This window comes from Tupaia chinensis, unplaced genomic scaffold, assembly GCF_000334495.1.
Source record: "Tupaia chinensis unplaced genomic scaffold, TupChi_1.0 Scaffold000443_1, whole genome shotgun sequence".
Lineage (NCBI taxonomy): Eukaryota > Metazoa > Chordata > Mammalia > Scandentia > Tupaiidae > Tupaia > Tupaia belangeri.
Genome location: NW_006159948.1, coordinates 832532 through 844211, shown reverse-complemented (window position 1 = coordinate 844211; position 11680 = coordinate 832532).

The following is an 11680-nucleotide window of genomic DNA, read 5'->3' as shown; positions in this document are numbered from 1 at the left end:
CCAAAAAAAAAAAAAAAAATCAAGGGGAGGACCAGCAGTTGGCATAATGGCTGTCACTTGATTCCCATGTAGTCGACTACGGTTCCAGTCCCGGACCCGGTGGCTTAAACTCACGCAGGGCACATGTGCGTGCGTGCCCAAGATCCTGAGAGGAGAATGAAGGAGAAGGAACTGTGGTGTGGCCATCCTCCTTGGGGGGTGATTTCTCGTGTTGTGTGTCTCTCTCTCTGTTTCTCTCTTTTTGGTGAGCACACACGCCCCATAGCAAAAACCTCTCCCCCCAAAAAAGAAGAAAAACATTTAAAAAGTAAAGATGGCTGGTTCCATTGTGCAGTGGTGAAGCACTGCTCGGGGGAGGCCAACTCCCACATGGCTACTGCCATGCCGTGTCCCTGGCACAACAGGCATGCATGCATGTGCCCAGGATCTAACAAACTGGACACACAAGGGAGGCTGGAGAAATGCTCTGGGAAAGCAGGAAGGTGGGGTCAGGAGGAGGGCATTACAGCATAGCCTGACCCTGTAGAGACCCTCTTGTCTGTCACGCAGGCATGTATGTACTCTGCCATGAAAGAAGAAGAAAAATGCAAAAATAAGAACATAAGAGAGACATGAAAGATTGAGTAACCTCCCCAAGGTCATAGCTAATGAATGACTCCCCTAAATTGGATCTCGGATTTTTTTGTTTTTGAAACTTTGCTTCCCTGGCTTTCCAGAGTCTGTCCCCCATGTTCAGAGGTGGCACGTGCAACACATACCAATAATGTTCATGATGTCGTTAGAGGGCGCTGGGACTGCTGGACTGCACACCCTGGGGTTCCTCCTGAGTTGCCATGGCCCAGTCCATGCCTGCCAAGAGGCTGAAAATCAATCCGTTTTGGAGGAAAGAAATGTAGGCTGTAGTGGATGCAAGAATCTCCGATGAGAGGCCTGCTTCATTTACTATCCTGACCCCATCTTCCTGCTTTCCCAGAGCATTTCTCCAGCCTCCCTTGTGTGTCCAGGACTGTTTTTAGCTCTCTTCTTTAGAAGGTGAGGAATGCGTACTGATTTGAGAGATACACTGATTTAACAAACATTTAACTCCCTGTTTTGTGTAAAACAGGGGCTCAAGGAAAGGGAGAAATACAAAGACAGAGAAGCCCAGTTTCCCCAGGCTGCAGATGCAGGGTAGTAGAGAGAAACAAACAGAGACGACAAGGCTGACATAGTGCTGGCCAGGGCAGGACAGTGCCCAGCTGCAGCCCTTGTGGTGGTCAGTGTCAGTTCTCCATGTTAGCGGTGGGTTCCCAATGGTGGTGTCCCAGTCACACTTTAAAGTCCCAACAGCAGGGGCCAGATCATGACCCAGCTGGACCCACACAGGAAAGGACCTGGGTTTATGCCCCATACTGAGTGGGCACCTATATCTGTGATTCTGGCCAACTGTGACTTGGGGAGGGGGTGGTGAGGGAGATCATGGCAGAAAAACCTGTTGAGGGTGCATCTCTGTCATGGAAGACAGAAATGGATGAACTTTAAAAAGTCCTAATGGTGGTATTAAAGTTGGAGCTTGAGTTTCTAAGTACTGCATTAGTCTGCTAGTCTGCTAGAGTTGCCATCATAAAATGCCACAGACTGAGTACCTTAAACAACAGACATTTTTTCTCTCATGGATCTGGAGGCTAGAAGTCTGAAATTAAGGTGCCAGCATGGCTGAATTCTCTAGCGGTCTCTGTCCTTGACTGGCAGATGGCTGTCTTCTCCCTGTGTCCTCATGGTCTTGTTGTCTCTTTATGTGTCCAACCTTGCTCTTCCTCTAAGAACACCCAACAGATTGGATGAGGGCCCATCCTAATGGCTTCATTTTCACTTAAGCACCTCTTTAAAGACTCTATCTCCAAAGACAGCCATATTTACATATTGGGGGATAGGACTTCAACCAATGTGTTTTGTTTGTTTTGTTTTGTTTTTCTAATTTTGCCATAGGGCACATGTGCTTGTTGGAGAGAGAGTGAAAAAGAAAGTAAGAAAGTAACCCCCATAAGGATTTGCCATACCACAATCCCCTTTCCTCCATTTCTTCCTCCTTTCAGGATTTGGGACACACACACACACACACACACACACATATATGCACAGACATGTTTCTTAAGCCGTTACGTCTGGGACTCAAACCATGTGGGCAGCTACGTGGGATCCAACCACCTTAGCCATCATGGCATCACCGGCCCCTCGACTGGTGAATTTTGAAGGGACACAATGCAGCTCACCACGAGAATAAACATCACAGCTGAGTATCTGGAACCAGCTTAGCTTCTCTTCCCCCTGTGGCGTTTGTGTCAGTTTTCTTATCTGAGTAAAATGAATAGAACGAAATTCTTTGGTTGGTTAGCAAGGGTCATAGAAAAACTGTCCTCTCTTCCCAGAAGCGTTTCTTCTTTTCCTTTTGAAAAGGAGAGAGAAAATGCATTATTGAAATTTCTAAGTGTTCCTTTCAAAAGCCTGAGAGTGAAAGAGAATGATGGTTAGGAGGCTTCGGTATCAGAAAGCGAAGAAGCCAGGAGTGGGTGGGGAGTGTTGTGTCCAGAGCATCAAGCTGGAGACTCCTGGGCTTGGGAAAGGGGTGCCGTCTCACTGCTGCCCACACACCCCACATTACCCCAGTCCGTGGCCCAGCTGCCTCTACATTGGTGCCCTTCAATAGCTTCATTATTTATTCCTTTCAGCATGTAAATTAACCTCTCCTTTTCTAAACAAGTGTTGCTGTTATCCCTCAAAACTCCTGGTATGTAAATGTCGACATTTCAAGCCTCATTATCACAAACAATTTTCTTTGGTCAAACTTCAAATTTCCAACATATAAACTGGTAACTGAAAAACGCAGTAAACTGTAACTACCCAGGCATTTTTCTCTGTATTTACTCACCACTCCTTTGTAATTTCATTGGTTAGTTGATGAGAAATTGAAGACTAGCAACTATTTTCTTTCTTTATTCTCCAAGATAATTCCTGATTGGAAATGAAGGGTGTGGCCATTATCGTGATTCATTTTTAATAACTAGCTAATAAAGGACAAAAGAATCCTTCCTGTTAAAAAATCATTGTTTCGTGTTGGGGCCAGCAGGTGGTGTGATGGTTGGGGTGCTGGACTCACACGGCCAACTGAGGTTCAAGTCCTGGACCTGGCAGCTTGCATTTTCACTTTTTCTCTCTCTCTCTGGTGAGCATATGTACCCTATAGCAAATTAAAAATAATAGTAATAATAATAATAATACATAAATAATTTTTTTTGAGAGAGAATTTTGCTATAGGGCATGTGTGCTCACTGGAGAGACAGCGAGACAGAAAGCAAGAAATCATGCCCCCAGGGTGGATGGCCATGCCACAATCCTTTCTCCTTTCTCCTCTCAGGAATTTGGGAATGCATGCACATGTGCCTGACATGAGTTTAAGCAACTGGTTATGGGACTCGAACCACGGTCGACTAGATGGGAGTCCAGCAATGTAACCATTACACTGTCTGTTGGTCCCACCTTAATCTTCTGATCAAGGTTATGTTTAAAACTAAAAATGAGGGGCCAGCAGGTGGCATGGTGGTTGAGGTGCTAGATTCCCACATGACCAACACAGTTCAAGACCCAGACCAGGAGACTTGCTTTCTCACTTTATCTCTCTCTCTCTGGTCAAATTAAATAATAATAATAAATAATTCTTTTTTTGGGGGGGGAGGTTTTGGCTATAGGGCATGTGTGCTCACCAGAAAGACAGAGACCGAGAGAAGAAAATGAGAAATTACTCCCCAGGGGATGGCCACACCGCAATCCCTTCTCCTCCATGCTCCTCTCAGGATCTTGGGCATGCACGCACACGCGCCCAGCATGAGTTTAAGCCACTGAGTCCAGGACTCAAACCACGGTTGACTACATGCAAGTCCAGTGACGTAGCCATTACGCCACGTGCTAGACTCATAAATATTTCTTTAAAAGAAATATTTATTGCTGCTGTAACAAATGACTACAAACAGTGGCTTAGAGCAACACACTTTTATCATCTTCAAGTTCTAGAAGTCAGGGGCCAGCAGGCAGTGTGGAGGTTAAAGTGCAGAATGCCACATGGCTGACCATGAGGTTTGAGTACTAAACCCAGAGATTTGAAAAACATGCTGGTGTGTGTGTATGCATGCCCAAAACCCCAAGAGGAGAATAGAGAAGGGATTGTGTAATGGCCATGCCCCCAGGGGGTGAGTTCTCATTTTCCCTCTCTCTATCTCTCTCTGTCTTTCTCCAGTGAGTGAACATTTCGTATGAAAAAAAGACTAAAAAAAAAGTTCTGGAGGTCAGAAGTCTGACATGAGTCTCACTAGGCTAAGACCGGGTGTCTAAACAAGTTCTAGGAGAAGTCGTTCCTTGCCTTTTTTCAGTCTCTTGCTCTTTAATTTCCTGGGGGCTCATGCAGTCACCAGAGTGAGACAGAGAGAGAGACAGAGAGAAAGAAAACGCCCCTCCTCCCCCATGGGGAATGATCCCACTGCAATCCCTTTTCCTCGATTTGTCCACCCTGTTGGGATTCGGGGCTTGTACACATATGTGCCTGGCATGTTTTACAAACTTCTGGGGCTGGGACTTGAACCGAGTGGTTGGCCATGTGGGATCTGGCTCCCTGAACCACTGGCCAGCATTTTCCAGGATCTAGAGGCCACCTGGATTCCTCAGCTCAAGGCCCCCTCCACATCTTCAAAGCCAGCAATGGCGAGTCCAGCTTTTCTCGCACGCCATTACTCTGGCCCTGAGTTTTCTTCCTCCTCCTTTTACTCATAAGGACCTAGTGACTATACTGTGCCCACTCAGACAGTCCAGGATTAACCCTCCCCATTTCAAGGTCAATTGATCACCAACCTTAATTCCATCTGTAACCTCAATTCTTCCTTGCCATAAAATATAACATATTTTACTACATGCACATTACGGCAAACGATGAAACTCAGAAGTATTTCAGGAGTTATGTGTGCACTTTTTTTTTAGAGAAATTTCTGCTATCGGGCATGTGTGCTTGCCAGAGACACAGAGAGAAACAGAGACAGAAAGCGAGAAATCTTCTTCCAGGAGAGATGGCCACACCACAATCCCTTCTCTTTCATTCTCCTCTTGGGATCTTGGGTACGCACGCACACGTGCCTGCCTGCCTCTGGGTTAGGGTCTTGGACCACAGCAGCCATGGGGGACTCAAGTGCATTAACCACCATGCTGCCTGCCAGCTCCCCCATTCAAATATTTCTACTAGGTTAGCCTTGTTCATTAAAGTACACTTAGTTGGAACATAGAAGAGAGGCAGAGAGAGGAAGCCAAGTGCCCCAGATCATGTTCTAGGAGAGGCAGAAGGTAAGATGGAGGGTAGCATGCAGGGGAGGGAAGGAGACAGGAGGAAGGGAAGAGGAAGGGAGGGAGGAGACAGATGGGAGGCAAAGTAGAGGGCAGAGGGAGAAGTCGGGCTGCAGTGCAGTTCCAGCAAAGGCCTTAGCCAAGCCCATGGGGACCTCTAAGGCTGGACTGGTCCTCCAAAGCACGGGGCCTCACCAGTTGAGGGCTGCCCTGAGAAAAGCATGCTTCTTTGGGCCTTGGGTGAAACCAGTTCCTAAAGAAGACTGACAGCTGAGAGCTCTCTGTGGACAACCTCCCCAGCAGTGAGGGCAGGAAATTCTCCATCTGAAGAGAGTCAGGGTGGTTCTCATTTTCCCTCTCTCTATCTCTCTCTGTCTTTCTCCAGTGAGTGAACATTTCGTATGAAAAAAAGACTAAAAAAAAAGTTCTGGAGGTCAGAAGTCTGACATGAGTCTCACTAGGCTAAGACCGGGTGTCTAAACAAGTTCTAGGAGAAGTCGTTCCTTGCCTTTTTTCAGTCTCTTGCTCTTTAATTTCCTGGGGGCTCATGCAGTCACCAGAGTGAGACAGAGAGAGAGACAGAGAGAAAGAAAACGCCCCTCCTCCCCCATGGGGAATGATCCCACTGCAATCCCTTTTCCTCGATTTGTCCACCCTGTTGGGATTCGGGGCTTGTACACATATGTGCCTGGCATGTTTTACAAACTTCTGGGGCTGGGACTTGAACCGAGTGGTTGGCCATGTGGGATCTGGCTCCCTGAACCACTGGCCAGCATTTTCCAGGATCTAGAGGCCACCTGGATTCCTCAGCTCAAGGCCCCCTCCACATCTTCAAAGCCAGCAATGGCGAGTCCAGCTTTTCTCGCACGCCATTACTCTGGCCCTGAGTTTTCTTCCTCCTCCTTTTACTCATAAGGACCTAGTGACTATACTGTGCCCACTCAGACAGTCCAGGATTAACCCTCCCCATTTCAAGGTCAATTGATCACCAACCTTAATTCCATCTGTAACCTCAATTCTTCCTTGCCATAAAATATAACATATTTTACTACATGCACATTACGGCAAACGATGAAACTCAGAAGTATTTCAGGAGTTATGTGTGCACTTTTTTTTTAGAGAAATTTCTGCTATCGGGCATGTGTGCTTGCCAGAGACACAGAGAGAAACAGAGACAGAAAGCGAGAAATCTTCTTCCAGGAGAGATGGCCACACCACAATCCCTTCTCTTTCATTCTCCTCTTGGGATCTTGGGTACGCACGCACACGTGCCTGCCTTGAGACTCAAGCCTCTGGGTTAGGGACTTGGACCACAGCAGCCATGTGGGACTCAAGTGCCTTAACCACCATGCTGCCTGCCAGCTCCCCCATTCAAATATTTCTACTAGGTTAGCCTTGTTCATTAAAGTACACTTAGTTGGAACATAGAAGAGAGGCAGAGAGAGGAAGCCAAGTGCCCCAGATCATGTTCTAGGAGAGGCAGAAGGTAAGATGGAGGGTAGCATGCAGGGGAGGGAAGGAGACAGGAGGAAGGGAAGAGGAAGGGAGGGAGGAGACAGATGGGAGGCAAAGTAGAGGGCAGAGGGAGAAGTCGGGCTGCAGTGCAGTTCCAGCAAAGGCCTTAGCCAAGCCCATGGGGACCTCTAAGGCTGGACTGGTCCTCCAAAGCACGGGGCCTCACCAGTTGAGGGCTGCCCTGAGAAAAGCATGCTTCTTTGGGCCTTGGGTGAAACCAGTTCCTAAAGAAGACTGACAGCTGAGAGCTCTCTGTGGACAACCTCCCCAGCAGTGAGGGCAGGAAATTCTCCATCTGAAGAGAGTCAGGGTGTACATGACCCTCTCCTCCTTCGGTCCAGCCACTGACCCTCCGTGAACGGGAACACCTACCTGGCCTAGAGAAGCCCCAGAGCACACCCTCCTTCAGGGTTTCCCTCTTTCTCTCCTTTGTCCTCTTGGTCTCATGTTAAATGAGGGGCTTCTATCAAGGTTGAAAAGTGGCAGTCTTTTGCCTGAACCAGGCCCATGAGTCTGTTTTGGCTAAGCCTTCAGTGTTTTAAAATTTTGATAGTTTGTTGCTGATATTTGAAAAACTGGGAGATTTCTCCTGAAATTTCATACTTCTGGTTTCTCCTGAAAAATAAATGATTTGGCTGCACTCAGCCTTAATCCCTTCAAAGCCATAGCCATCAGACATGGCACAGGCCCACCACAGCCCCAAAATTCCCAATCACTGGATTTTGAGTAATGGTCAATTATTTGAATATGGGTTATTTTTTAAAAATAATTATTTTATTTGAATGTATTTATTTATTTAAATTTGACCAGAGAGAGACAGAGTGAGAAAGTAGAGAGAGAGAGAAAGGAGAGAGAGAGGGAAAGTGAGAAAGCAAGCCTCCAGATCCAGAACTTTAGCAGTGGTTGGCCATGTGGGAATCCAGTGCCCTTAACCACCATGCCACTTGCCAGCCCCTCTCCTTGTTTTTAATGTCATCAAATCAGATAACCTCTTATTTGACCAAAATTAAGATAATCTCTTAATTAGATATATTTAAATATATCACAAGTATGAGTTAGAAAATAAGGAGGGAAAAAAATCAGACTCAATGCAACATATCCTAACCAGCACAACCACTGTGTAATTGGTGCTGGAGGATATGAGTAACATAAAGAAACCAATCTCAGCAGCATTTGTGACCTGTATTTGCATGCTTGTTGTGGTCAGAGGTCTTTAAGGTGAACCATCTACAAGAAATGACATTTAAAAATAACTACCGTTTTTGCTAGAAAGCACAATATCTATGAACTCGAGTTAGTCAAGTCACAAGTAAGAGTAGGAGTTTTGATACATCCTGGTGATTTGTGTTGAAATGTGATTACAAATATTAATAGAGTCAGTTTGATTCTAGCATGTGAACCAATCTTTGGAGCAAAGCCTATTTGCCTCCACTGTGAGGAGACTTGCCATTCAGATGGTATCCTTACTACAGGTCAGCAACTGTGAAGGACACTATGGCTGGCCTCATTCTTTCCTCTGTTGATGGCATAAGGACTCGGCCCATCTGGTAGCATGCCTAATCCAGGCATATCCCCAAGGATAAATCACGATTCAGCTAAGTCTGTTATGGATATTGCATTCCAGTTTGACAAAGAATCACAGTTCCAGCTTTTCTTGCAGTCACTGTGTTTGGCCAAATAGGCTGGTCTCTCTCTCTCCTTTTTTTTTTTTTTTTTTTTTTTTGTTGGGTGGGGGTTTGCCACAGGGCCTATGTGCTTGCTAGAGAAAGACAGAGAGACAGAGAGAGGGAAAGTGAGAAATCACCCTCAAGGAGGGGAGTTGGCCATGCTGCAATCTCTTCTGCTCTCAGGATTTTAGGAATGCACACACACGTGCCCAGAGTGATCTTAGAGTCACTGAATCTGGGGCTTGAACCACAGCTGACCACGTGGGAGCCCAACACCTTAGCCACTATGCCACCTGCTAATCCATGAGCTACAAAGACATAGTAGAAATGTGCTAGGATGCTTCTGGAAATGTCTTTTACTTTTTCCTGAAAAAAAAAAGGGGGGGCAGATGCAAGAAGAGAGCTTGCTGGCACTACTCTTCTCCTGGCTGAAGCTGGAAGTGTCCTTTGCTCTGTCATGTTTCTAGCACTTTATGAAACTACTTCCTTGATGGTCACCCAGGCCACTCCAGTCAAATCCAAGAGTGTCACTCAGCTTCTCTCCACTCAAGTGACTAGTTAATGCTTGCCAGGGCTTCACCTGACCCAATTTCTTTCCTTTTCATGAAACTCAAAAGTGACTGTTACAGGGATGAAAAACCAACTACTAAGGGTAAAGTGAAAAATAAATTCTGAATCCTGGATGATATGATTGTCCTCCAGAACCATATCTCTTTTTTTAAAGAATTATTTTATTTAACTTTATTTGCTTATTTATTTATTTATTTATTTACTTTTAATTTGACCAGAGAGGGACAGAGTGAGAGAAAGGGAGAGAGAGAAAGCAACAAGCCCGCCAGGTTCAGGATTTGACCCGCGGTTAGCCATATGGGAGTCCAGTGCCCTTAACCACCATACCATCTGCCAGCCCCATCTAGAACCATATATTTAGATATAACTTTCTTCCAGTTTTTTAAAAAATGATTTTAATTAACTTTATTTATTTATTTATTTATTTATTTTAATTTGACCAGAAAGGGACAGAATTAGAGAGAGAAAGGGAAAATGAGAAAGCAAGCTGCCAGGTTTGGGACCTGAACTGCAGTCAGTTATGTAGGAGTCCAGTGCCCTTAACCACCACGCCACCAGTTAGCCCCCCCACAGCTTTTATTTTTTTTAAGAGAGATTTTTGTTACAGGGCACATGCACTCCCCAGAAAGACAAAGAGAGACAGACAGAAAGTGAGAAATAACCACACCACAATCTCTTCTCTTCTATTCTCTTGGGATCTTGGGCATGCATGCACATGTGCCCCATGTGAGTTTAAGCCACCAGGTCCAGGATTCAAACTGCGGTTGACTATATGGGAATCCAGCCACATAACCATCACACCATTTACTAGTCCCTCTTCCAGCTTTTTTACTAAGGATGATAAAAAAAATATGTATCATTTTGGTCAGGCCCTGTGGCCTAGTAATTAAGCAAGCAGGATCCTACATGGTTGACTGTGCTAGAACTTAGTGGCCTGTAAAATATTCCAGGTTGGGCCAGTCAGCGACATGGTGATTAAAGAGACTGTATTCCACACAGCCAACTGTGCAGCTTGAGTCTTGGATCTAGTGGCTAGAAAGACATACTGTGTTTCTGTACTTGCCCAAAATCCCAAAAGGAGGAAGAAATGGAGGAGAAGGGATTGTAACATGGTCATACCCCATGGGGAGTGCTTTCTCACTTTCCTTCTTTCTCTGCCTCTCTCTTGTGAGCACATATACTCTCTGGCAACACACACACACAGACACACACACTCATATAGCATTCCAGGCATATGTGCGTGCATGCCCAACATCCAGACAGGATGGAGAAATGGAGGGAGCGTGGTGTGACTATACAGCATTGAGGGGATGCTTTCTATGGTGAATAGCTAAGAACATTTATAATTGATAAAGAGTTTGGGAAAACTAAATCCATTCAGTATAATAGAAAACAAGATAATCCCCTACAATTTAGAAAAGGACTTTTATGTGTTACCAATAATCTCTTCAATAGAGCCAGCGGCTTGCTTTGAACCTTGGTCTATTAGGTGTGCCTTTTCAACACAAATCATATTCAACACATATTTCCTGGTTTCTTTGAAGTATAGCAGAGGCTTAGGACTTAATGTTTATTTAGAGAGCACATTGAGGACTTCCTTCCACTCCTTTCTAACTAAAGGGCTGGGCAGTGCACTCTTAGGGAATTTCCTATAACATGAGAGAACAGAAAAAATAGTCCAGAATACCAGAGCAGGGGCAGTGCTTCACCATTTGTTGTTACTGATCTATTTTTTTCCCTTTTCTTTTAAAATTTATTTTAAAAACATTTTTAAGTTTGCTGTAGGGAATGTGTACTTGTTGGGATTTTGAGCACACACGCACACGCACCTAGCATAATTTTTTTTAAATTGTCAAGTAATAATTGTCTTTATTTATGTTTTTTTTTCCTCCAAGAAGTTCTTTTTTTTCTTTCATTTATTTATTTTTACATTTTTCCACAAACATTTACTTTACATAGCAAAAAAAATTTAGCTCATACTCCATAGTTTTTGACAGTTTACAAAAAACTTTCAAAATTTCAAAATACTGAATTTTAAAGATAATGTTCAAAATATTTCTTATAATTTTGTATAATTTTATGACTCTATAACAACAGAAGCAGTATGGTTTCAAGTATTTTTTTTTTTTTAAGAGTGCAGACACTTGATATATATTAAGTGGGGACATACAATGCCTCTCCTTCATAGCATGGCTTGCTTCACTCAGCAGTAAGTCTTCCATATTCATCCACTTCCTTTCAAAAGCCAGGGTTTTGTTGTTTTTTATGGATGAATAGTATTCCATTGAGTATATGTGCCACAGTTTTTCTAACCATTCATCAGTTCGTGGGCATTTAGGTTGTTTCCATGACTTAGCAATCGTGAAAAGTGCTGCAATAAACATCGATGTGCAAGCACTTTTTTGATTAAGTATTCTTCTGTCCTTCAGGTAGATACCAAGGAGTGGGATTGCTGGATCATATGGTAGTTCTATTTGTAGATTTTGGAGGAATCTCCAAATTGTTCTCCACAGTGGTTGGACCAATTTATAATCCCACCAGCAGTGTAAGAGAGTTCCCTTTTCACC